The following is a 24,733-nucleotide window of genomic DNA, read 5'->3' on the forward strand; positions in this document are numbered from 1 at the left end:
GCCTAATTGAAAGGATGATGTAGCTGCTCTGCTACATTGAGGCAGCTATTCATAGTCCTTAACTAACATTCAGGTCTAGAGTAACTGACTTACAGTATTACTGAATATCAGCAAAAATTCATCAGATAATGTCCAATATAAAAATCAATTGTTTGCAATCCGGGTAATTGTCTTACACACTATTACCCATGTAATGAAGCTATACCAGCGTTTAAATCTCTGCTTATTAGGACTAGTTCCCTTTTGAGTCTATGTCTAAATATACATAAATGGATCATGAATGGGGTTCTCATAACTTGGCATGGTTTAGTTTTGAGGAAATGTGTGTTAAGCTGACTTGTTTAAGTAAAAATTCTATTTTGTATTTACTGTTGGTAAAATGCTGCAATATGGAGAGCACTGGAAATAGCTTTATATCCATTTGGTAATGTTTCAGTTTTATATTTTTCATCTCTCAGCTTACCCTTATAAATAGATTTCAGAGCATATTTGATATGAATTTCTCTTTCCTGTAAATATCTGAGGGAAGTGTCAGAATCAGTTCAAATTTTGGTGACTGTTTATAAATTATTCCTTGGTTCTTGATAGCCGGCTGCTTTTATTTATTTACTATCTTCTTTTAAAAATATTGGAGTCAGTAAAAGCAATCACAGTAAAAGGTGCAGGTGCCTTACAGTATTAGAGATACAAATCAGATTCTCCACGTACAAACAAACTTTCTTAGGGTTGTGGTGTCTGAATTGACAGCAGTCCCCAGGGACTTTCTCAGCTGATTTTATGCTGACAGCACTCTGTCATATGTTTAGGTGGAAACAATCCGTCCAGAAATATAATGCCACTTCAGCCCTACATGAGAAGAGGACAGTGTTAACAGGACAGCAGGAGATGTGACAGCCAGTGACTTGATGATGGGATGTGATACGGGGGAGGCTGTCAACAATGTGGCACAAAACTTCCTGGGAGATGTTGACCAAGATCTGTTGCTCTATTGAAATAAGCCTTCCAAAGACACCTTTTAGTTTGGATGAAGTTTAAAGGGATACAGAGCTGAATGGTGATAAAACCTGGCCATATTTATGACAGCTTGACTGTGTCTGGTTTTGCTTTTGGCCACCTCTGTCTTCCCAGATCCAGGGCTCTGTGGTAATGGCCTCAGAGACAGAGGGCTGTGAAACCCCTATGATTTAGGACCTCTTTAGTACTGTTACCTCCTTTCCTACTGTCTCTGCTCTCCTGAACAAGTTCAACCTGACAGAGCTGCAGGGGAAACATTGGACTCTCTGCACCATTTTATATACATCAGTCTGTGAGGCAGGGCAGCTCCAGCACGTGGCACCTGCAGGAGCAGGACCATGCCTGCATTGTCTGGAGAGCTGTTTTTGCCAAGGCCCCACAGCAGCAGCTGCACAAAAGAGCAGCATCCACACCTTGCAGATTTTTGCTGAGAAGAGACCATTTGGGAAATCACAGAAGGGGAAAAATCTGCAGTTGGCTTTATCATATTATTTCTTTCTAACTAAAAACTGGCTGGAGAAGCTGCTTCATGTAGTTTCATGAAATTTATGGAGGAAGAGGACTATTTGCTCATCTGTTTCAAGATCCATAAAACTGCCTTTCTGATGCAAGGGTGCAATACAGGCTGCAAAGATGAAAGCTGCGCTCATGGACTGACTGACCATCAGTAAGGATGCAATGCAGAGGGACAAAGATAGAGACAAAAGCCAATATTTTAATCACACTCAGGAACAAGTCCTTTTATTAGCTGGAAAAAACATCTATAAAATGTAGAAATCCCCAGAGGTTTGTATCCCCGCAGTTCAGACAGTCACTCAGAAAAGAAGGTCTACCTGTGTAGGACAAGTTACTTGCCTTCCTCTAGTAAGGGCTAAAAAAAAATCTGACCTCTAAACTGTAAGTGGTGTCCTGTAAAAGGAGAGTCACCTGAAAATTCTCTATTTTTCTATATATCTTGTATTTTTATGTAAGTAGGTTGTATTACACCATGGTGCATTTCTGTCAGCTTCAGCTGGGTTGCTCTAGGCTTAAGGGTTACCTGGACTCCTGGAGGATCGTCTTAGACTGCATGCCTATTTTCCTCTGAGTCTCACATTATTTAACAAGATTATTCCCAAAGTTCTTATTGGTCCTTCTTTACAAATCTACTCCATCATGTGCTTCTTTTTTTACAGCCCTCTTCCAGGTAATACCATCTTATGCTCAGTAAAAAAAACCCTTGTAATGCTGATCTAAAGCAGCAGGGATTCCTTCCCACAACCATGACAAGGCAAAGGTTTCCAGGGAAGATGCTGTATCTCCTGCCTGCCTTCCAATTGGATGGAAAGTTAGCAGCCTGCTCTCTTCTTACAGAAATGCAGGCACCAGGGCTGTGTGTTTGCTCTGCACAATTTTAGAAGCTCCTTCTTTTCCTCACCTGAAACATGGCTGTGGGTACGTTATTCTGGCTTTGGAAGCTATGAACCAGATCTGTCTTCAAAGCTGAATTGCTTTTAGCTCATGTGTCAACTGTGCACACGTCTTGTCATAATCAAAGTTAACCAGGATGAATCAGTAATTTAATTTTCCTGTAAATTATGTTCATATGTGGTCTGGAGAAGTTTTTTTACATTATCTTGGTACTTTTAAATTAAAGTAGTGTTGTATACTCCTGCTGCCAACTCTAGCTATTGCTCTATCAGGATTAATTTTGAATTTTTATTGTAGCTTTTATGATAACATACAGCTGATAATTTGGGAATGTGCTCAGAAATGTTCATTTCAAGCTAACCAGAGTTGCTTCATTACTGTGTAACTCAAACTGGAGCCCCAGGCTCCTAACTCTGCTGGGATTTGTATGATGGACTATTGCATCTGAGTGCTCAATTTTTGGAGGCTTGAGTTTGAGATAATTTTATGATGCATGATAATTTTCCCCTTTCCCCTGAATGTTAATCTGGTCCCATTTTTTTGTTGTGGGTTTTTTTTTTTTTTTTTTGGTGCCATGTCTAAAGATCAGTTCTCGGTGTTTTGAAAAGCAGCCTGAATGACCCCAGTGAAATAACAGAATCTTTGTGAATGTCAAAATCACTGCCTCTAGGCTTAGATCTTGCAGGTAATGAGTACTGACACTCCAGCAGTGTAGGGTTCAGATTGGTTTTGTCCCCTTCAGCAGATGGACTGAAGTCAGAGTGAAAGCTCTGAACACACCATACTCAGTGCCCAGGCCATATCTGTCTCTGATGCAGAAAGGATTTTGTTCTGAGCAATGTCACACTTTTTTTTCCAGAAGTATTAAACTCATGCTTGCACAACTTGCTTGTGAGTTTAATCACACATTGTGATTGTGTTAGCCACAGTGACCACTTATTTCTGTAGCCTGCAGTGAGCCTTACTTCTGGAAGGAGAATGTAATGATAGCATTACATGACAATCCTGGCTGTCTCAGTCAGGGTCTTTCCTCCACACCAAAATCAGAAGATAATACCTTCATTTCCAAACCTCTGTTACAGCCATGTGAGATCAGATGTCTTTTTATCCTGCCTGGAGACTGGACAGTGCTCCCTAGGGAAGGGATTAGGGAAACTCACAGTGGTTTTGGGGTATCAGTTCTTTCATTTGGGCTGATGACTTTGCCAGCATGAGTGGCTTGGATTGGAAGAAAGCAAATTTAAAATCCCTGCAAACTGATGTGTGCTAGAGGGGAGCCACAGAGACAGCTACTGAAAGGCAAGCAGGTTCTATGAAATAATAACTTGGTTTCAGAGCTAAAATGAGAGGCTGTAAAGGACAGGTGGCTGCAGCAAATCTGTCCCTGCCTGAGGGAGGATGCTTCTGAATCTGCTTTCATTGTGAGGAGGAAAGATAACCACAAACCTATGCCAGAGGAATGGATGGAAAAAATCAGGGAGGAAAAAATTACAAGCAAAAGTCAACAAAATGAGTGGGCTCTTGGCCAGGCTCTCCCAGGCAGATGGATGGTACTGCTGCTTATGACAGCTGCAACTGAAAATGCAGGAGACAACGGGGGAAGCTGACAAATATTTAAAGATTACCACCAGCTGTTTAGCCCAAACCGTATCTCCTCTGCTGGGTAAACAAAGCTTTGTTCTGGAACTGCTTTACCTCTTCTTCCTTATCACTAGATGGCAAAGATGATATTTGAACATCATTATCAAGATCAAGCTCCTGAATGCCAGCAGTCTCTTATCCTGCAGTAAGATCCTCAAGCCTGACAGACTCACAACCCCCTGTCTTCACAGCAAAGCCAATGGGATATTGTGCTTTCCTCCTTCAACTGGCTCTGCAGCCTGCTGCTCTCCCCACAGCTACTTGGGGAGGTTGGATTGGCAGGGTGATTGTGGCCCCCAGACAGGGTTTGGAGGGAGAGAGAAGTGTCCCTGTATGACAAACAGTGCTCTGTCACATTGAGATCTGCTTCCTGTGCCCTTGCTTGCTCTGGGTGCCTACCAAGTGCAGCTAACATTGCAGTTCTGTCCTTTGGAAACTCCATGGCCCTCACCTATCACCTTTTCTGCATCTTCTCCCACGTGCTGCCTGGCCTAGCAAACAGCCAGAGCCTCTGGCTGGTTCTCTGCTCCTTGTAGATGTTCAGCTTGCTAAGGGAGCTGGGCTCCTCTGAGAAGGGAAGTACGGCTCCATACCTGCTCTTACTAAGCACTTTTCTGTGCTGATAAATTGGCTTCAGCCTCCAGTACTTCTCCTCGCCTAGGAACACTATTTTTATTCATGACTGGAAATGCAAGTGTAACTGCCAATGCTTAAGGTGCTCATTCTAAATATGACAGACTCTTCACCCAAAGGAGTGCTCAAAAATGTATTGTTTTTTGCCCACAGAGTGCTGTCAAGAGTGAGACTTTATCAAATTTATTTTGGGTCCCCACTCCATTCCTAAACATCAGAAAAATGGATCAAATTTAGGGGTCTATTTTCCCTCTTAGCCTTGTTGTACTGTATCATCTGAGATTTATCAAAAATACTTGAACTGAATTAGAGAGACAAAAACTGAATTTTCAAGAGTTGGCAGGTGACTTGAGAATATTGAGAAAACCTTTTCTTTCCCTTTTTCTTTTTACAAAAAGGTTACCATCAGGACTGCTTACAGTGAAGGTAATGACTAAATATACTGGAATCATTGAATTCACCCATCTGAATCCTAATAAGAACATAAAAGCACAAAGGGACACTGGAGGATATGGCTGGTCACTGGCAGGGGAAAAGAAGATACTGCGGTCCGCCAAGGTGAGTGATACTAGGACAAGATTATCTTTCTTGTCATGTACTTGCCAAGCTGCAGCTCTTACTTTGTCTTGCTCCCTGGATTTGATGTCATATTATCTCCCCCCACAGATGAAGTGAAGTTTTAGGGTGGAGAAAATGGGTAAGGAAATTATGTAAATAAACCAGCCAATTGGTTATGCCCCAGAGATATTATGGAGTCTTTGCTTGCCAAATTTCTCCTTGAGCAGGAGAAGAAGAATTTTCCTGCCTGGCCATCCTACTTTGCCAGTGCAGGAGCAGTGGAAGCTGAACTGGCCACTCTGCTGCTGGTCCAAGCGGTGGGTGGGAAGGCAGCTGCTCCAGGACTGTTTCTCTGGGATTCAGAGTGGCATTATTGATGTCATACCCTTTGCAGGGCTGCAGGGAAAGAACAGGGAAGAAATATCCACATCTGAGATTGGTGGGGAGACTCCAGCCCCAGATGAACACCTGTGCAATTGCAGCTTCCCATTGCACTGCATACATCTGTTCATGGGCGACTCCATCACACAAGCACAGCAAGATACATATTTGACTTGGCAGTTGTATGGATGTGTTCTGTTCATTTTAGTATAGGTAATTATACCCACATCTCTTTAGCCTTTCTCTGTTAGAGAAGTATTGCCAACAGGATCTCCCTTAAGAGAGGACATACCTATATTTGCTGTAATCATCTGGTTAAGGTTGTCATGGTTTTGGGGCTTAATTATACTGCACAGAAGCATGAACACAAACAGGGTGTTGCCAGATATGGGCGTTCACTGCTCTGTGGCAGATACCAGCTTGTGTATTTGGTGGTTTTCTCATGCCTGTAGTTCCTGTATAGGTTCCACACTATGGAACTTATCAGGTGGTTAGCCCTGATTTCTTCTTGAAATTTAATTTAGTATGTTCTTTCAGCCTCTCCAGAAAGAAACCCATTGAAAGTTTTCAGCTGGAACATTTTATGTTGGGCTTTATAAAAGCAAGATTATTGCAAAAATTATGCATGCAGTGGCATTTAGAAAGGCATTTAGAAAGGCAACAGAGATTTTTATTGAAAAGCTTGACATAGGTGGCATGAAACATTTAAGGGGTTTAGTGATAGATTTAATTTAATTTTCAATTGGCAATGTTCAGAAAAAATGTTAAACCAAGTATTTCAGTGAGCCTAGATGATTTTTTAAATCTGTTTCTTGTGACAGATTAAAAATCTGATTTTAATTATTAAATAATATATTAAAATCTTAGATTTTAATCTATTTTATTTTAATCTATTTTATTATTTTCCACTTAAAATTTCTCATTGCAACATTTTGCAGGGTATTTAGTCAGAGAGGGGCATAGTCAGTTCTCAAGCAGCTTTATTATGTCATTATGGCATTAACTTATGGGACATTTTTCAGTTATTATCATGAACAGTGGTGGGACAGAGTCATGACTCCAAGGAGATATGTATGTGACTACTGAAAACCCTCAATGGCCACTCTAATAATCTGGTACAGCTGTGCAATGACTCTTAAATGAAGTCTTCCATCACAGTTAATGCATACCCAACAGAGCTCACAAAATCCTGGGGGTCTTTGCACTCCCAGCATGTTAAGGCACTATTGGGAACTCCATGGAAACGCTGCCCTCAGCCAGGGAGTTGGCTGCCTGTGGAGCAGCTGTGCTCAGGAGAGAGAAAAGAAGGAGAGGTGTCGGGCTCAGAGCTACTCTAAGAGTTTGTCTTCCAGGGCCTCTTCTGCTGTGAGAGAAGTCACACAGGCAGGTGAAAAGCAGATCTTGCAAATACTTTTGTAATAGTTACTTAATGAACAAATATGTAAAAAATCAAAGATTTTCCTTCAGAAATCTTAGAGAGTTCAAAACACCAGACTAATATAGTTTCCTTTTTTTTTTTTTTTTTAACTGAAAACTGATTCTATCACTTCTGTTCATACTGTATTTGGGATTGCATTTCAGAATTGACAGCCTAGGCAATATAAGATTTGAAGTGGCTAAGGAAGCTTGGGAAGAGTCTTAATACTTTTGAAGACTAAGTGTGTCCTCTCTAGAGTAGTCCGTGAAACAATGCAAATATTTTTCCTGATCCATACATTCCAGTGTCATGCCATGCTGATCTGTCATGGACTGGACTGTGCAATGCCATTCCTTCCCAGCTGCTGTGTTTTCTGCATCCTGCTCGTTCATTTGGAGATGCTGAATGAAGCCAGCCACTGCCATGCCATCAGCAGCACAAAGTTCTTGGATAGACATCTGAATGATTTCTTCATCATTTTCAGTCAGATCTACTTGTTTGGTAGATGATAGAATGGAAAGATAATGGGAGAGGTCTAGCAAAATTAGGAGAAACTTCTCCTCCAACAGGTATTAACCATTGCTCCTTGGAGGTTTCAGAAGTACCAGGAGAAATGATGCCTGCTTAAAAACTGATTCCACCAATTATTACTGATGAGAAGGCAGATTATATGTACTTTTAGAAACAAAATTTTGCATGGCACAATGCAACATTTTACATTGGCTGGGATTCCTAAACCTATATCTGGTTCCCAAGCCTTCTCTCAAAATGTCTACTCTGTTTAGAAAACACACATACCTTTCTAGACTCAACAGAGGTCTGTTTACTACTGAGGGGAAAAACCCTCATAAAGCACTGGTTTGTTGCTGTCCACATATCAAATACAGATTTTTGATTTGGGGATTCTGATGATTAAAGTCAAGCCAATAATTCAGAGAAAATTAGCAAAGTGACGAGTGAGGCTTGGCAGAATTTTTGTGAGGAAAACAGTGAACTGGAAGATTTTGTTGCTTGAGAGATGACTACTAGAAAGAAAAGGTGAACATGCATCCAGCTTACAACTGAGGGAGTACAAGGATGCAGAAATACCTCTTTACATGATAAAATAAAAATTCTTTTCAGCAGGAGAAAATTTAAGCAATGGAAAGTGTAATAAAATCTAACAGTAGAAAACCTCAGGTGAATATATCCTTCCCCTGGAAAAAAAACCTTTAGAAAAGAGCACTCAATTTGTGGTTTATTCCCCACTGTTCTGAAGAAAATGCTTCTCATTCTCTTACTTGCTGCAGTTACTTTGGGAGCCAGTAAAGAACTCAGCCAAGGTTTTGCATCTGCGTGTGGCTGGAAGGCTCACAGTGCTCATCCACGGCACCACAAACTGCTCCAGGCTTGACAAAGCATTGCCAGGAATGTTCTTATTTCCTGTTTTTTCTGTGAGTTTTAGAACTGGTTGTGTTTTTAGCCACATCCCCAGGTACCAGGTGTTATCTGTAAATCTGGTGAGCATTGTGTCTCTGTCTCACTGGTGTCTAAGCTGATGCTAACTGTGTGTTAGCACTTCTCCATTGCGCTGTGGAAATACAGGCAGAAATAAATAAATTCCTTATTGTACTCTGCTCCTTATTGGCTGTGAGGAGAAAAGCTAGGACACCTCCCATTCCTCGACTCTCTTGTTTTGGATTGCTTTCAAGTAGATTTAGTAGTTTTTATGGGGACCAGAAAATAAATTTTCTTATAAAAAGGAAGTTCTTTGAGTACCTTATTTAGCATTGTTTATGTATAGAAAGGAAAGAAAAAATACCAGGATGCCTTTTGTCTTTTTCTGACATTGTTTTTCTTTTTCTCAGCAGTGTCATCTTTCTGTTTTACACACTTGGATTTATTTAGGTGATCATGTCAATGATATGTGTATGTATTATTTATTTTTGCTTTTCATCTTCTTCTTTCCTGGTCTCTGCATGAAGTTGCAGCAGCATTGCTTGGAAAGTCTGGTGCTTGGGCCAATTCTGTTTAAAATAAAAGGCAAAATAATGCTAGGCAATGGAGTTTCACCAGAGAGGAACTTGGTCTGCTGTCCTGATATTGCTAATGAAATCACTCTATGACTGCTGGTACTTACATCTGGGGTGAGAAGAGGGTGCTCTAAATGCAAATACTTTCATGAACCTCAGGGGAGAAGTTGTGTCCTTCTTCTGGGATATCATAGGGGTTTATATTTATCATCAGTGCAGGAGACCTGACCTGCCTGGTGTGAGTTTACACAGCAGCTGCAGTTGTGAGTTTACATAGCATTTAGAATGTCCTCTCGTGGCTTTATAAAAAGGTCATGTTATTTTCATGGTACGATAATTCAGGGACCCAAAGATGACAGCTATGCAAGGAATTTCACAGCTTTGCTCTGCTGTGTCTCCTCCATGTCTAACTATCATCATGAAACTTCAGTTAAGACACCAAGATAACAGTAAAAAAAGACTTTTCTTTAGAATGAAAGTTTTAATTGTGATTTTGCATCAAATTAGGTTGCTTCTTCAATACAGAAATTACATGGGAATTGTTTTTGTTTTGCTGAGTCATTAGCCTGGTATAAATCTTAAAAATGAAAATAGGATGTACATAGATAAAGATTTAAAATATAATGTGCATTTATTTAAGCCTGTAGTCTAAGAAAGTTTATCTTACATCATTGGTTCAGCACCATTTTCATACATGTAAAATATGAAAGAAATATAGTCTAGTCTATTTAATGGAAATTCTACATAGGCAAGTTTAAGAGAGAAAATTTTGAATACAGTTAAACTAAGGCTGTATTTATATCATAACTTCCAGACTGATTTAATTTTATTTCACTCAGATTTTATAAATGATTTCTAAAGAATTAGGTTAAAAAATTGTATTCCAAATTATATCTCAGTTGCAAAACATCCCTAAACATTTACCATTTAAAGGCATCTAAATTATTGGATTTTTCAGATTTTTCTTAAAGCTTAATGGTATTTGTAACATAAATTCATAATTTATAACAAAATTTATAATTTATAACATAAATTTGTATATTAATTTTATACCAAATTAGTATGTACCAATTGTATTTTATAAATAATGAAACTTGTTTTGATAAATAATTGTTTTTTCATATTTCCCAGGGTTTTCTTTCACAAATTATCAGGGGATATAACAACATATTTTAAATGCAATTTTATATGCCTGTAGTGTGTTTTCAAAATTTTTCAACTTGAAATGATTATTTACTTATGTTAAAATGTGGTGCAGAGTGAAAAAACAAGCCAAAATAATTTAGCCTTTTATAATGAAGATAAAATAATTATAATTGATTGTAATAAAAAGTTTTCTTCAACTGGACCAATTTTTTTTGGTCCAGCTCTTCCATTTTTGTCTTTCTGATCTAGCAAGGATGCTGATTCTCAAAGGAACAGCTACCCTTGATTAGCTCAAGCTGTGCTTTTGATCTTTTAAAATCTCCTAAAACTGTGGTTTAGCATTCCAAAAAAACCCCATCTACTCCATCTTTTCTCACATATGACCTCCAAAAGAGGAGGTAATATTTCTGAATTTCTCAGTGTAACCTAGTGTAATTATTCTTAAAAGTGACATTTTTTAAAATTTTGGAAGGTTGGGTTTTTTGTCACATGTTTCCAAATCTACAAGGTAGGAGTTTTCACTTGCAGGGTGATGATTTATCAGGTAAAAGCCATTTTCTCAAAGAGGTTTCATTCTCCAGAGTTATGCCAATGCCTGTGCCTGTAAAGAGCAGATTTATCTTCTTCTGAGCTCTGTTACCAGTACAACTCTTCACTGCCATAGGTTCAACTGGCTCATCCAAGCTTGTCTCTGTTTGGGTAAAGTCACAACATCATTTAAGATCCTGAAAGCTTGACTCTGATAATATTGAGATCGTATAGAAAACAAATATCTCTATGTCAACAAATATAAACCACATTAAAGTTTCTAGCATTTTGTAATCTTATCTCTTTCTGGATGAAGTGAATTCTCTCCATGGCTTTAGTGGACATAATTTAGCCCAGCTTGTATGTTGCTGAAGTCACAAATCTTGCCCTGCAGAATTTGACTGCATTGTGGCTACTGTTTGTGGTAGCAAAGGTACTAATGCTAAGCAGATGGAGTAATTACAGCAAAATTTGCCTGTGATAAAATAATATAGAGTCATTACATTTTCCTTTCTCTTCTTTCTTTTTTTCCCCTCAAAGAATCAGTAGTTTCGAGCTGTTTCAAGTCCTACAACCCCCAGTACCAGGAACCAGCCACTGACGATGTTTGCATTCACACTGATCACCTCATTATATAAGGTAAACCTTAATTTATTTATTTTTACATATTTTCTTTGTATTAATTCCCTACTCTTGCAAGCAGAAAGTCTCCAGAGGCCCAGGAATGTGGTTTCCTAAGTCAGTCCTTGAAAATGCAATCCTTGTGGGTAAGGCAGGGGTTGAATAAACCTTTAGGTTTGTTTGGGTGTTGTTTTAGATAATTTGTTTTGTTTTTATTTATTTTATTTTTTAATTTTTCCTTATAGCATGTAATAACTGTAAAATTGCATGGCTTTATTTGATCAGTGTCAGAAGATATTTCAGTTCTCTAATGTATCTGTGGTACAAACAGAATGAAAGCAAAATATTAGCCAGTATATTTTTATTAGGTACAGTGTCAGGGAATAAGCCAGTTATTAATGGTATTTTTTCTGGTCATGGAATTAAAACCTATTTTAATCTAAGAGTGGAGAAGGAAAATTAATACTGTTTGTTCTGAAATATGGCATTGTTCTCTGCATAGCTGAGAACAAACTGGAAGTTTTCTCTTTCTGAAAAAATAGTTTGCTTACTACATACTATCAATATGAATTCAATTTGCAGAGTATCTGTAGTCCCAGAACAGTACAATCTCAAAAATAATAGCTTTCTGCTTTCTCCTTGCCAATCTCCACCCTGGCTTGCGCCAGTGCATCACAATGTGTGGTGCAAAGCCGCCTCCTCACTGTACCGGCACGGAACGCTTCACCTATAAATCATGGAGGAACAGTCTGTACAGTCTTATCTCCTCTTTGACCTGGGTACTGCTCTGACCACAGGATACTGTAATTTACCGTCTTTAACACAAATGCAGAAGAGGTTGTGTGATGCCTTCAGGCTGAACAAACCCACACGTGTTCAAGTGGGTCCGCATCATGGACTGACCTTCTGCATTACTTACCAGTTCCTGTGGATGATTATGGGAGAGGGTCAGACACCAAGTGAGCTCCTGCAGCATCACATCCTTTTCCTTAAGTCAGAGAATGTCAGGATTTCTCCTTCTTTGTTTTAATAACTAGCATGAGGATGGGGTGGGGTATGTGACCAGCATTCTGGGAAATCTCCCTCACTTGCAAGGTATGGTACAGCCCTTTGGGTTCCTGGCATAGGTTAGAGAAGGGCCACCTCTTGACATATGCTTCTTCACTCACAGAAAAACATGAATTCCACAAATGCCTGTCATCTCCCTCTCCTTATGGACCATTTCCCATTTCCTCTTTTTCTCCTGCAATTTCTGTTAAAGTTTTTTTTTTTGTTTTGTTTTGTGCTGATCTTAGACTAGCTAAACCTCTCCTAACTAGCTGCTTTTTCTTCTTCTAGATCTGTGTCCTCCTCTGTGATTTATTTTCTTATTTACCCTTTTATCTTTGCATTACACCCTGTGCTTACCTGTCATTTGTACTTGGTTTTTATTTAATTATTTCATTCCAAAACTGCAGCTTTTATACATTCTTCACAAATCATTATTTTCCTCTCCTTTTCAATCCAAGCCTTTTCTCCTCCAGATACATTTAATTCAGAAAGTCTTCTGTGGAATGCCACAAATGCATCTTTGCCCTTTTGTGTTTGCTGTTTCTGACATGCTGAATTTGGTGCCCATATTCTGCTGTCACTACCCTGATGTAAACCTGGAAAGACTCCTTTGATTCTTATCCATAAGTATGTGGCTGAAAGATCAGTAGATTAAAGCAGAAAATCTTGGAATTTTGTAGCTAAATCAGAAATGCTAGTGTTGCTCTGCATCTACCATGGCTTTTGTTAGATTTGACAGGTTGATTACCTTGAAGGTAAGCAAGGTGGCATTACTTCTACGTGACACATGATGATTAAACATCTGTTTCCCTGTCTTGATGATCTTGTAAAGCTTGACCTGAACCTATAGGTTTAAAACATAATTCAGTCATATTCAGTGCTATAGGTTAAACAAATTAGCATTGAACAGTTAATAGAGTTGGCTAAATCCACCCCTGGTGTTATACCTGTTTTATGCCAAGACTGGATTGTGTCCTGTATCAATAACAATGGAGCTTTGTAGATGCATTTCTAGTGGAATGTCATACTGAATTTATTCCTTGTTTTGTTTCCTTAACAGTATAAGAAAAGTAAGTGTGTTTCAAAATTAAATCACTTGGCTGGCTCACGCATTGTCAGGCTGAATGCTAATTATTCAGTCTAATTAAGTCTAAAATAAAAAAAGGGCTATAAACTATAAATTGAACACTGGTATAGACACTTTTTGTAAAGCTTTCACCTTGACACCTTTGTGCTCCTGACTTTATTAACAACTGAGATCATTTTAGCCCTGGACCACCAATGTTTTGGTCAGCAGGGTTTGGCATAGATAGCTGTCCCTTGTGCTTAGATCCCTGCATGGAGCAGTCTGTGGGGAGTACTTCCACATGCCCTGTGTGTCACAGGTGATTTCTCAGTCCCAGTGTGTTGTGAATGCACCTTTCCTTTTAAAAGCCCTTCCAGAACTACACTGCTGAGACAATATTTGTAACCTGGGTTAGTCAGGCTTGTTTTATATCCTTTTGTTCTTGGGCCAGTATAGCCTTGTAGGTCCATTAGATGCATAATTGCTCATGTTTGCTCTCTTGTACCTCTGCCCAGTCTTCCTTTTGCTGTTATGTTTGCCAAGTTCTTCTAGCATCTTTTCCTAATGGTCCTACCAGTCCTTTGCAGCACGTCCTTCAGTTCAAGTTTACCTTTGCTGTGGAGTCTTACTGCTGCAAGAGAGACAAAGTGAAAAGTAGTATTGCTGCCAATACCTATATGTGTGTGTAGCCTTATGCAAGCAAGCAGTGTCCAGTTCCATAGTCATTGTCCTTGTCTTCCTCGCAAAGTTAAGAATGGCTTGTCAGCAGCCCTGGAGCTCTATTTCTTCTGGTTATTTCTAGGTTTTAGCTCTCCAGTTGCTTAGATTGAGAACAAGGGTGTTGTGCAGACGGTCAGGATGTCTGTGAGTGGGATGAGCACTTATTCTTGCCCAGCTTATCCAGAACATATGGTCGACTAAGTGCTTAGGTGTTGCTGGGATTCTCCCTCAAATGAGGGCTAGAGCTTAACCCATATGAATATTTAAAGAGAAAATTACCTGCTAGGTGGATCTGTATTTTTGAACACCCCAACTGCCAGAGTCAGGCACCCTCTGTGCAACTGTTTCCCAAGCTCTTTGCCATGCTTTTAGTCCCTGGGTACCTGTTTGGAGGGCTCCTCCCTGTTCCCCCCAGATCCAGGCAAGGGTGATGGTGGGACCCTTTGCCCGGGACAGTCCTTCTGCTGCTGGTGCTGGGATCTAAGGTTGGGCAATGAATGGGCTGGCAATGACAGGGTAGATTTTTAGAAGACTACAATTGGAAAGGGTCATCAAACTTCTCGTAGTCCATCTCTAATGGCTTTTAAAGTGTTAGGGTTGAAAAACAACCTAAGTAGGACAAAGTGATGAGTTTTTACAGGTGCATCATATCTCTTAGGACTGCAGTCACAGTAAGTTAGAAGGCAACAAGCAAAAATATAATGGTGAGTACTAAGAAGAATGTGTTGGACTCTTTTTTCAGAAGTGCTGTAAAATCTATTTCACGTAGCACAAGCATTAATTCAAAGCATTTGTTCACAAGGCACTACCTTACCAGAACTGCTTTTCTTGGCTGATATATGTACTGCAGCTGCAGATTTATTTCTACACATACATAGTTTTGTATTTTGGTAATAAATTCTTTTCAATAGAGTGACTCCCCAGGACTGAGAGCTTATGAGTTGATTGATTTAAATGCCTGTACGAGACTGTGCTTTCACTGTCTGGCAAAACACATGACATAAATTTGACTCTGGAGCCAAATAAATTGGAGACTTGTACTAAATTGTGCTAAAGAGGGAAGATGAATTGTGAAAGAAGCCACTTCAACAAATAATACATACTCAGAGTGTCAAATGTAAAATAAATAAAATCCTTATGGAAACAGAAAACTTGTTGCCAGCAGAAGAGTCTGAGGTCTGAAAATTACTACACACGTACTCTCATGGGGATACATATTCTGCTCCCTTGGCAGAAATATTAGATGTACTTAATCATGTTCATGATATTAATTAGAAAAATGGTGATACAGAGAGAGCAAGAAAATTTCTTTATTTTCTTGCTATAAATGGCAAAGTTCCCTGAACTTCAATGAGAAAAGAACTGTACCAAATACCACAACAATAGCTAATCCATAAAATAATAAAAAGCCCAGGCAATGATTTGATTTAGTTTTGTGTCACTCCAGGCTTATTCCAGAAAAGTAACTTTATTTTTTCTGCTTTAAGATGAAGTAGTGCATTGTTGGAGAAAAAAAACCCAGAATGTGTTGCATAGTCCATCATTACAGCAGAAATAAAAACAAAACCCAAGAGCATATGATTTTCAACACCTTTGATTCTTAAAAAATTAGAGGGAGGGTAATACAAAATTGCTTTTTGTTCTTAATTTTTAGTAATTGTCTTCAGCATTCTTGGTGTCCCTAGGAGGTTGCATGTACAAAGCATTAGATCACTTTCTGGGGCTGTTATTCAGAAACATTTCACTGACACTAAATGTGACCTAACAATTAATCTTCTTTGAAATGAGTTACTTAGTCAAATGTGAGATGAAAGACAGTACAAACTGGAAACAAAAAAAGATGTAAGCCTGAGCAAATTCAGCTTTTTCTTCTCCTGAAATGTTGACTGAAAATAAATTTAAGGTATTGTATTTCATAAATGTGTCTCTAAAACCCTGTCTTTCAGTCTGCTTTTTACTTTCTTGTTTTTCTCAGTGTTAATACAGCACCAGAAATATTTTACAGCTTCTCTCTTTGATGCATTCTCATTACATGTGTTGAGTAATGTGTTGCATCTGTTTTAAGGAAACACACTACTATAATCTTTAGTGCCTAGGCTAAAAGGCTCTAAGGATAACATAAAAAGAGGGGTTTTATGTCATGAGTGTGGGAAACAGAGTGTAGGACCTCAATCATTCCAGAGAGAGTGTTTCCATCACACGAGGGAAGCTCATCCCTTTGTGGACGTGCTAGGAGATAATTGCATTTTATAGCCACAAATGCTGCTGCTTCTCCACTGGTAAGCAGTGCTCCCTGGTACCTGCTCGCAGTGCTAGGTCCTCCAGGAAAAGAAGTCTAGAAGGGACCCAACAGGAGTGGTGAGCTCCTTGGAAAAGAGTGAGAAAGCTTGAGAAGGTGCTCTCATTGTCCGTCTTACCAATTTGGTGTCTCCTACCAAGTGTGGCTTTAATGTGAGACACCTGAACTCTTCAAGAATGGATCTGTGCACACTGGCTTGCCTGGCAAATGCTGTAGGAAGTAGGCAAGGACAGAAAGCAGTGGTGTGGGAGGATGGAGTTTGCAAAGGCAATAGTTAGAGAGCAGCAGGAGTGTGAAGCCATGGAGCTGGATAAATACAGGACATGACAGTTTGCTGAGTTCAAGGCCTCACTCTGGCTGCTTTTTCTGTCCTTGTGCTTTGGGGCATCTCACCTCTGACATCAGCTAAGATTTGATCAGTAGTGAGGAGCAAGAGGACAATGAAACTGTAGATACATTTTGAGGATGGTATTTATATACATTTAGTGCTGAGACAGATTGGCTGGGAAGGGAAAGAAGCTGCTGCGCTTGTTAGAGACCCACAGGGGAGAAAGTGCTCTCTGAGATAGTTTGAGAATTGTTAGTTGTTTTGGCAACCATTATTAGACATGGCCCATAATTACTTCTGTAGCTATGGAGGAGTGTAATTTGCTTTTAATTACTGTATTAGCAAATATATCAGTAGGAAAACTAACAGAAAAAGAAAAAAAACTTGCTGACTTTCTTTCGGTTCTTTTCTTTGTGACTGTAGGAAGGCAAAAATATTTGGACGAAAAAATATGCTCTAATGAGCCCCAAACAGGCACATTCTAAGAAATGAACATGCTGAGGGGGGAAATAGCTATTCTAGACAGCAGAGACCTGGCTTCTGTCATAGTTCTACAAAGTGGAAATAATAGCTTCTTTCCATTGTAATTTTAAAATTGGTAACTCAGCGCTGTTCTTCTGATGCTTTGTGATAGATGCCAGGAGTGGAGACTGCTCTGCTCCAAGTGTGAGTCAGATAACAAAGCAATTTCTGAGCTGTAGCAGCATTGCACCTTTTCTTTTGTTTCCTCTGAAAGATACTGTAAGGCTGCATTATCAAGATTCACCCTCGCAGAACAATATTTTATTTTTAAATCATCCTTTAAAAGAATTTGTGAGTACTGGAGGGGATCTTATCTCCCATCATGGTCATGTCTCTGGGAGAATTCAAACAGGAAAATGCTGAATGCATTTTATTACCTTGAATCACAAAGAATAGAAATTCAGTGGTTTTTCTGGCCTCTTAATCTTCTCACTGAGATATTGCTCTAAACACTAATGAACATTAAATCACTATTGCTCTGTTGGTGTGTAGCGCTTCAGTCAGCAGTCCTTCCAGAGTCAATAACAGCAGGCAATCTACTGCAGCTCCTCTGGTGTTTATTTTTAAAGATAATACTTGAAATACTTTAGAAAATGAAACATTTCATTTTGAAGGTGACAGAGCTGGAAAAGCTGAAAAAGTTCAAGATGCTTTCACAACAGTGAAAGGGACAAACCATTTGGATTTCAATTTCATCTCCCTGTTGCCTAGTTGCCCACTGAACTGTGGAGGGAGCATGACTCTTGGCAGGCCAGGGGTGGCTTCTCCTGCTGGTTTCCCCCATCACCAAATCACAGGAGCCCATGCAAGTGCAGCTTCCTACAGGAATCACTGAATGAGGAAATGGGGCAGATAAAACAAGGGCAGGTGGTAAAGGATGATAAAATCCCCATTACTTTGCAGCCTGCCATACTCCAGTAGAAAAAATGGCTTGGCTGAACATGGATCTCCAGCTGTAACATCCAGGTAGACAAGGGCATTACGTCAGCTAGAGAGGCTTTTGAAGTAGATTGGCTGTGGGGCTGGCTCAGAGTTGTACATAGATCCTGAATGCTGGCATAACTTCTGAATATTTGGTTTTATGGCCACAGCAGTGGTGCCTTAACATCATTTTATGTGAGATACTTATAGACCACCTTGTCTATCAGGAGTAACTTCCTGACTAGCAGTTCCAGCTGAAAGCTTGTCTGTGTCCGTAAGGGAATTGATATTTTTTCCCTGTCTGACAGCCAAAATGGTCTGTCTGATTGTGAGATGGAGTCTGGCGGAAGATGTGTAGTTCTGTAATCTTAAAACAAAAATGATGATGAGAAACTCTAGTGCTGCACTGAGTTTAAAATTGAAACCTACTGCGAGCAGTGCGGGAAGAGGGAACCAGGACGCAGTGGCAGGGGAACAATGCCACAGCAAGGGTGGGAGATGCGAAGAATTTGGTGGAGAGGAAAACCAAGAAGGGCAGGTAGGTGCTAGTCTGTCTCAAGAAGCTGTGCCTCTATGTTTTTCACAGCAGACATCTCTGTCTTTCTATATTGCTTACTTGCTTACTCAAACTATGCAGGTGAAAAGAAGCAGAGTCTGAGGAAAAATGAAACTGCAGATGCCAAGGACCTGTGCACTGAGGAGGCTTGGGAAGAAGCAGCCTTAATCTCATTGCTTTAATTCCCCTTCTAGCACTAAGGATAGTGCTATCAGTTGTGCAGAGAGATGCCATAAAGATGCATGCATTCAAATTTTGTGGAGCACTAGGAACAAATGACATAATTTTGTACTTGATACAGGGTAGTTTAAATAAGGCCTGCAGGCCACTCTCTTATTATTGTGGATAAAAAAAAAGTCTTCATTGAACAAGTCAGACACCCTGCAGAAGAAATAGTACATGAGCTTGTAATTAGAAAACAAATTTATACATAAAATGGCCTGAATTAAGACTTCTTGTGCATCAATAATCCTGGCATGTCCTAATTTTACAGTGCTTGATTTTGCACTGAAGTGTTTCTTTCCAAGTTACTTTTTTGTATATGAACTATGAGGAAGACACATGGAAGCACATGAAAAGGGCAAAGAAAGACAAATAGAACAGAAAAAAGACAAATACTGTCACTCTTATGTATAGGTATGAGGTTAGCACAGGTTTTCACTTTTCCTCAAACCCCCAAATAACACACAAAGCAGGGGAGAAAAACTGTTGAGCAGGACAACCAGTTCTTTACTGCTCCTTGAAAACATGCAGACATTTTTCCTCAATTTCTTTTCCATCACTTTGATATTTCATTTACTTTTACGTCTCTCAGAGACCTTGATTTTATTCTTTTAATAGACACTGCTGAGCTCCTGCTCCCTCAGCTTGCAGAGATAAGGATGTTGCAATCTCTGTGCTCCTGCGAAGAGAGAGCTGGAAAGGCTACACCAGAGAATGAACCATTAAAAATACACCCAAAGGCCCAAAGCAGAAAGTAAGCAGAAAAATGTGGACAGAAACACCTTAATTAGAATTTTTGTTCCACTTCTGCTGTGTCCAAGCTGACAGAGAGAAGGCTTTTTTTTTGATGCCTGTTTCTCCCAGATATCCTTGTGAGGTATTAGACATTGCAGAAAAGGCAAGTCAACATCATACAGACTGGCCTAAAGATGTAGAAGATGTAGAAGATTTTGCCCTCAGGGCTGAAATGGGTAATGGGTCTCCCCTCCTAGTACCTCTGCAGGTGCAATTGAAGGTTCTCTTTTTGCATATTTGGGTGGCTCAGACTGTTTGTAGAAGTGTGTATCTCAAATGCTTTCAAGGAAAGCCTAAATGAGGCTGCAAGAATGGCAATGAGCCTTTGAAAGAGTTTGGTTAGGGATTTTTAGCAAGGATTTTTAGGGATTTTTAGTAGGAAACTGCCCATGTTACTGCTGGACATGGGCAGTGAAACTGAATTTTGTAGCAAACAATTTAATTTGAAGACAAGAGAAGAAGTGCACTGTGAGTGTTCTTTAATTCCCACTCTGAAGTTTTGCTAACAAGTTATCTATCAAGCTTGAAGTTTGCCTTTTAAATCCATACTTAGGCGTCTCTTTAAATATCCTGATATTAAGACAAACAAACAAGCAAACAAAACGGTGCTCCCATTACAGCCAATGAATATTATGTTTCTCCTTACCATGTTTATCCATCCCTTATCACAGTAGGACCTGGATTCTAGATCAAAATTAAATGCTCTTGCTGTATATACAGATGATAATGTATTAATGACAAGGACTGGAGATACAACCCTTGTCTCATGTATTGCTGGCAAAACAGAAATCTTATTGTGCCTCTGTAACAGAAAATCTCAAATATTTTTGGGGGCTTTATGTTTGCAGCTGGGTACACTGGTAGAAAACTAAACAGCACACTGTTTATAATAAAATAGTATTTTATTAATACTATTCTGAACCAAAGGGTTCAGAATAGTATTAATAAAAAGTCTATCATCACAGATATTGATGTCCAAATATATGTATCTGGCAGAGGAAAAAAACCTAATTTCCTCAAGGTAGTGAGGAAGGGGATATTGAAAATAACACTAAGTCCTGGGAATGTAGGCCTAGGCATGGCCCCTACTAATAAATAGTTGTTTCGGTGAAGTTATTTCTTATAGCTGGCAGTGTCTTTCCTCTGTGGTCCCAAGCTCAAGCCAAAACCTTCCTGTCTTTTGGAAAGTTACACCACTTCGCAAGATGTTACAGAAAGAGTAAGAGGAAAATCGACAATCCAATGAATACTGAGAAACATACTTCAGTATTCTAGTGACTGAGAACAGATTTGGTATTCAACAGCCGCAAGAGAAAATGTTTGACATGTTTGCCTCTGCAGCCAGTTTCAAGGAAAGGGAGGGTCATTAAGTGTGAGCAATGTCAGCTAAAACCCTTCCACCTCTCTCTCAAACCTGCTGGTAAATCTGACCCTGTAGTAAAGGTCATTTCTCATCTCCTCAGGTATGCAGCTGTATAAGGACCTCAGAGTATATCACAATAAATCCTTTGTCGCTCTGCAGAACTTTTTCACTTGGAGATTTGAATTCAAATAATGCCGGTTCCTGTTACACATTCCTGGTAGTGCTTTATCAAATAGAAGGAATTTCATACTGTTCCTGAGGGCATGTTTTAAAACTGAATTGTTCCTTAGGGGTTTTCACTGTAAGCAACACACTGTTTTCCAAGCTTTTTGTCAATTGTGAATGAACATAAATTTAAGTCAGTTTTATCAGTGCCTGTTCGCCTAGCATAGGTCTATTATCTATGCACATTAATGGCTTTTTTCCTTTAAAAATTGAGATTAATATTTGATATAAAAACATCACTACTATCTGATATGCCCAGACTGACCTACTTGCTCTGTTGGATGATTGAATCATTAATTTTATAAATCCATTTTATTCGTCCATTTTAATGGCATGGTGAATATCCCTCGTGATGAGATTCTCATTCCTAGTGTGGTTTTGACTGAATTATTTAAAATTAAGTTGCTGAGTAGAGTAGTGTTCTAACGTTGCTTTGTATTCGGGTCTTTCATGCTTTGCATTGGACCAGGCCTGACTCTTGTTGCGTTCTCAGTCGTCACGGTGACTTTCCCTGCTTAAGAATGTAAGTACAAGGTTTGTAGATACTTATTTCTGAGTGGCTTGTATATCTCATTCCTTCACCTAAGACATTACTCAGGAGGCATAAATCCATTCTTTATCCTTAGTTGCAGTACTAACATAAGAAAAGACAGAGTCTTTCCATCTGACTTGCATGATTTAATTTGATCAAGAAAATCTATGCTGTCCAGAGTTATAATGACCATGTAACTACATGCACCAGAATCAATGACAGCTTCAAAAAATTGCTGGTTACTGTACCTTCCTCTCTAATTGCTTGGAAAAGTGATAACACATGTTCAAGTATTGTCCTCATTGCCAATTTATAGCATCATTAAGTTTTGCTAGGAAAATCTTATGTTAATTTTTCTTCTTACACTCTGTGAGTTTAGATATGGCTGTTTTTTTGAAATTTGTCTCTACTTTTGTGTGCTTTAATTTCAATTGTTCAACATCAGATGCTTGGGCTTCTGAGTATGAAAGGATCAAAGCATCTGAAGTGCAGATGGTCAGTGCCTCTGTAAATTAGCTTCTTAAACCAGGGCATCACAAGTTTTCTTTGTGAGTATGATTTTGCCATCAAAAATGAAACTGTAATTGAATTAAAACTCTTGATATCCTTGGCTCCAATTGACCTGATAGTTTTGACAGTGCAAACTGTGGTATGCACATCTTCCATCCAAGTAAATGCGAACCTCAAGCTCCAGGACTAGTGATTTGGCCAACCAGATAATAATGGCAGAAGGAGGAGCAGAAGGGGTTGAAGGAGGGATGCTTATCCCTCTGTGGCTCTCCTGTGTCTAGAAAACCCTGAAAGTGCAGGCAGCACTTCCCAACATACATGACAGAAAAATGCAGTGTTTTATCTTGGCCTTCTTGCATTAGCTTCTAATGCTGCTTTCATTATGTATCTGGTGAACTGTGGCAATTGCATATATAAAACCCATTAAGTGGTTGTTGTTTATTTTTAGAATAATTAAAATTTGTTCCTTTGAAAAGGGAAAAATTTTGTTTAATTTTTAAAGTTTTATTTTGCACTCTAAATGTGAAATGGAAGATAAATAGGAAATGTGAATCATGTTGCATACTAGTAAATTGCATGCAACCCCATTTGCCTTTTTTCTGCACAGTATCCACATCCAATTTGTGTTCTGTGCTGTATCAATTCACTGACAGTTTATAGTGACGGGCCACCATTTTAACAATAAGTACATAGGAGCAGAATTAAAAGGTCTGTGCTTTTAAACTAACTACTATTTATTCATTTTCATATTTGGTTCTCATCCCTATTCTCCCATAAATGCTTGTTGTTGTCGGCTTTTTTCTTCCATGAAATGCTTTTTAAAATTCATAAGCTTATTAAAAAACCTAATAGGTAGTGATAGTTGCCTTTCATTCTGTCTTTAATAAACCATTTTAAAGTGAATGAACTATTTGAATTGCAAACTCAGGTCTTGCCTGCATCCATGAAACAATCAGTGGTAAACACAAATGACCATAATTTTTCATCAAAGTGCTTTAACCTCAGCCCTGTTGGCTTGTCTCCCAGATAACAAGGTAGGGTAATTTCTATGATTAATTAGGTAAAGTTTATCAAACTGAATGAAGATGAAAGGCTTTGGAGGACTGTGTGGTATTACATCTGTTTTAAACATACCACAATGGTCTCTTACAAACTTTTTACAAACTACATTCAGTAGTTTCTGAAATATTTGGCTCCTTGACAGCACAGCTAGAAACATTTGGTCCAAAGCTACAAGCTCCCCTTGCTCACTCAAAGGCTCAAAATAATAGATACTGGTTACTGCCTGCAAAGAGATTTTGAATCAATCTTTGTTCCAAATATGTGCATGAGAAAAGGTGTTCATAAATATGACAGGAATACAGGAAAACTCTACGGGTCACTGCTTAATGTCTGTAAGAATTACAACAGAATTTTGCACATTTGAGGTGGCAAACATCTTGCTCTATTTTTTTTCCTAAGATTTAAGATCAATACATAAGTAAATATAATCTTAAAAAAAATTTGTATGGACAGTGCTCTTGGCAACCTTATCTAGTTGAAGATGTTCCTGCTCATTGCATGGAAGTTGGATAAGATGAAAGTCCCTTTGAAAGTCCCTTCCAACCCAAACTATTCCATGTAATCAGTACTGTTACTCATTCTTTTATTAATGATGAATGTCTTTTATTAATGAGTGGTTTTTATTTTAAAAAAATTAATGTTTTGATTTTAAAATGGCTAATCAAAAGGCTTTGGTTGAAAATTCTTAGTATTTCCACTTAGCTCTATATGTTCAGAATGATTATTTTAGGATTTATCCTTCTTTAATTCCCAAAATTAAGCATTCTTTTTGTGGGTGGAAATTTCTACCTGACAAAAATCTGTCTTTTCATGTCTAATTTTTTCTTTTTTTGACTACAGTTGTTATGCAAATGCATAACTCAAGGCATTTACATCTTGGACTTTAAAGAGATGATTGCCATCACAAACCATCCCTGTTTATCCCACATGAAGATGAATAATGTGTTTCAGGTAGGCAATTCTGTTGCAACCAGACTGTGATGTTCACACCACATCCAGGCTGCGGGCTTTGGAAAAGGGTTTCACAATGCTAGGATGCGGCCACTGAAGTACTGCAGTGGTATAATGAAAGGTGTTCTCCTTGTACCTACCTTTTTATTTATTTATTTACTTATTTTACTTATTTAACATTTGCAGCTGATGGATGATGGTCTTTGTGTCTGCACAGACTCTGTGTTGAAGGCAGGTGTCTGCAACCAGC

The 24,733-nt window shown here is 38.9% G+C and overlaps 1 long non-coding RNA gene across 2 annotated transcripts in view; it reads left to right on the forward strand.

The window, feature by feature from the left end:
- Positions 1 to 3,501: 3,501 nt before the first annotated feature.
- LOC140682634 (uncharacterized) overlaps positions 3,502 to 24,733 on the forward strand; it is a 77,254-nt gene continuing 56,022 nt past the window's right edge. For both annotated transcript variants that reach the window (XR_012054579.1, XR_012054580.1), the window contains exons 1-2: positions 3,502 to 5,256; positions 11,281 to 11,379. This is a non-coding gene — a long non-coding RNA (uncharacterized lncRNA). The remainder of the gene's footprint in view (positions 5,257 to 11,280; positions 11,380 to 24,733) is intronic.

Source organism: Taeniopygia guttata, chromosome 2, assembly GCF_048771995.1.
Source record: "Taeniopygia guttata chromosome 2, bTaeGut7.mat, whole genome shotgun sequence".
Lineage (NCBI taxonomy): Eukaryota > Metazoa > Chordata > Aves > Passeriformes > Estrildidae > Taeniopygia > Taeniopygia guttata.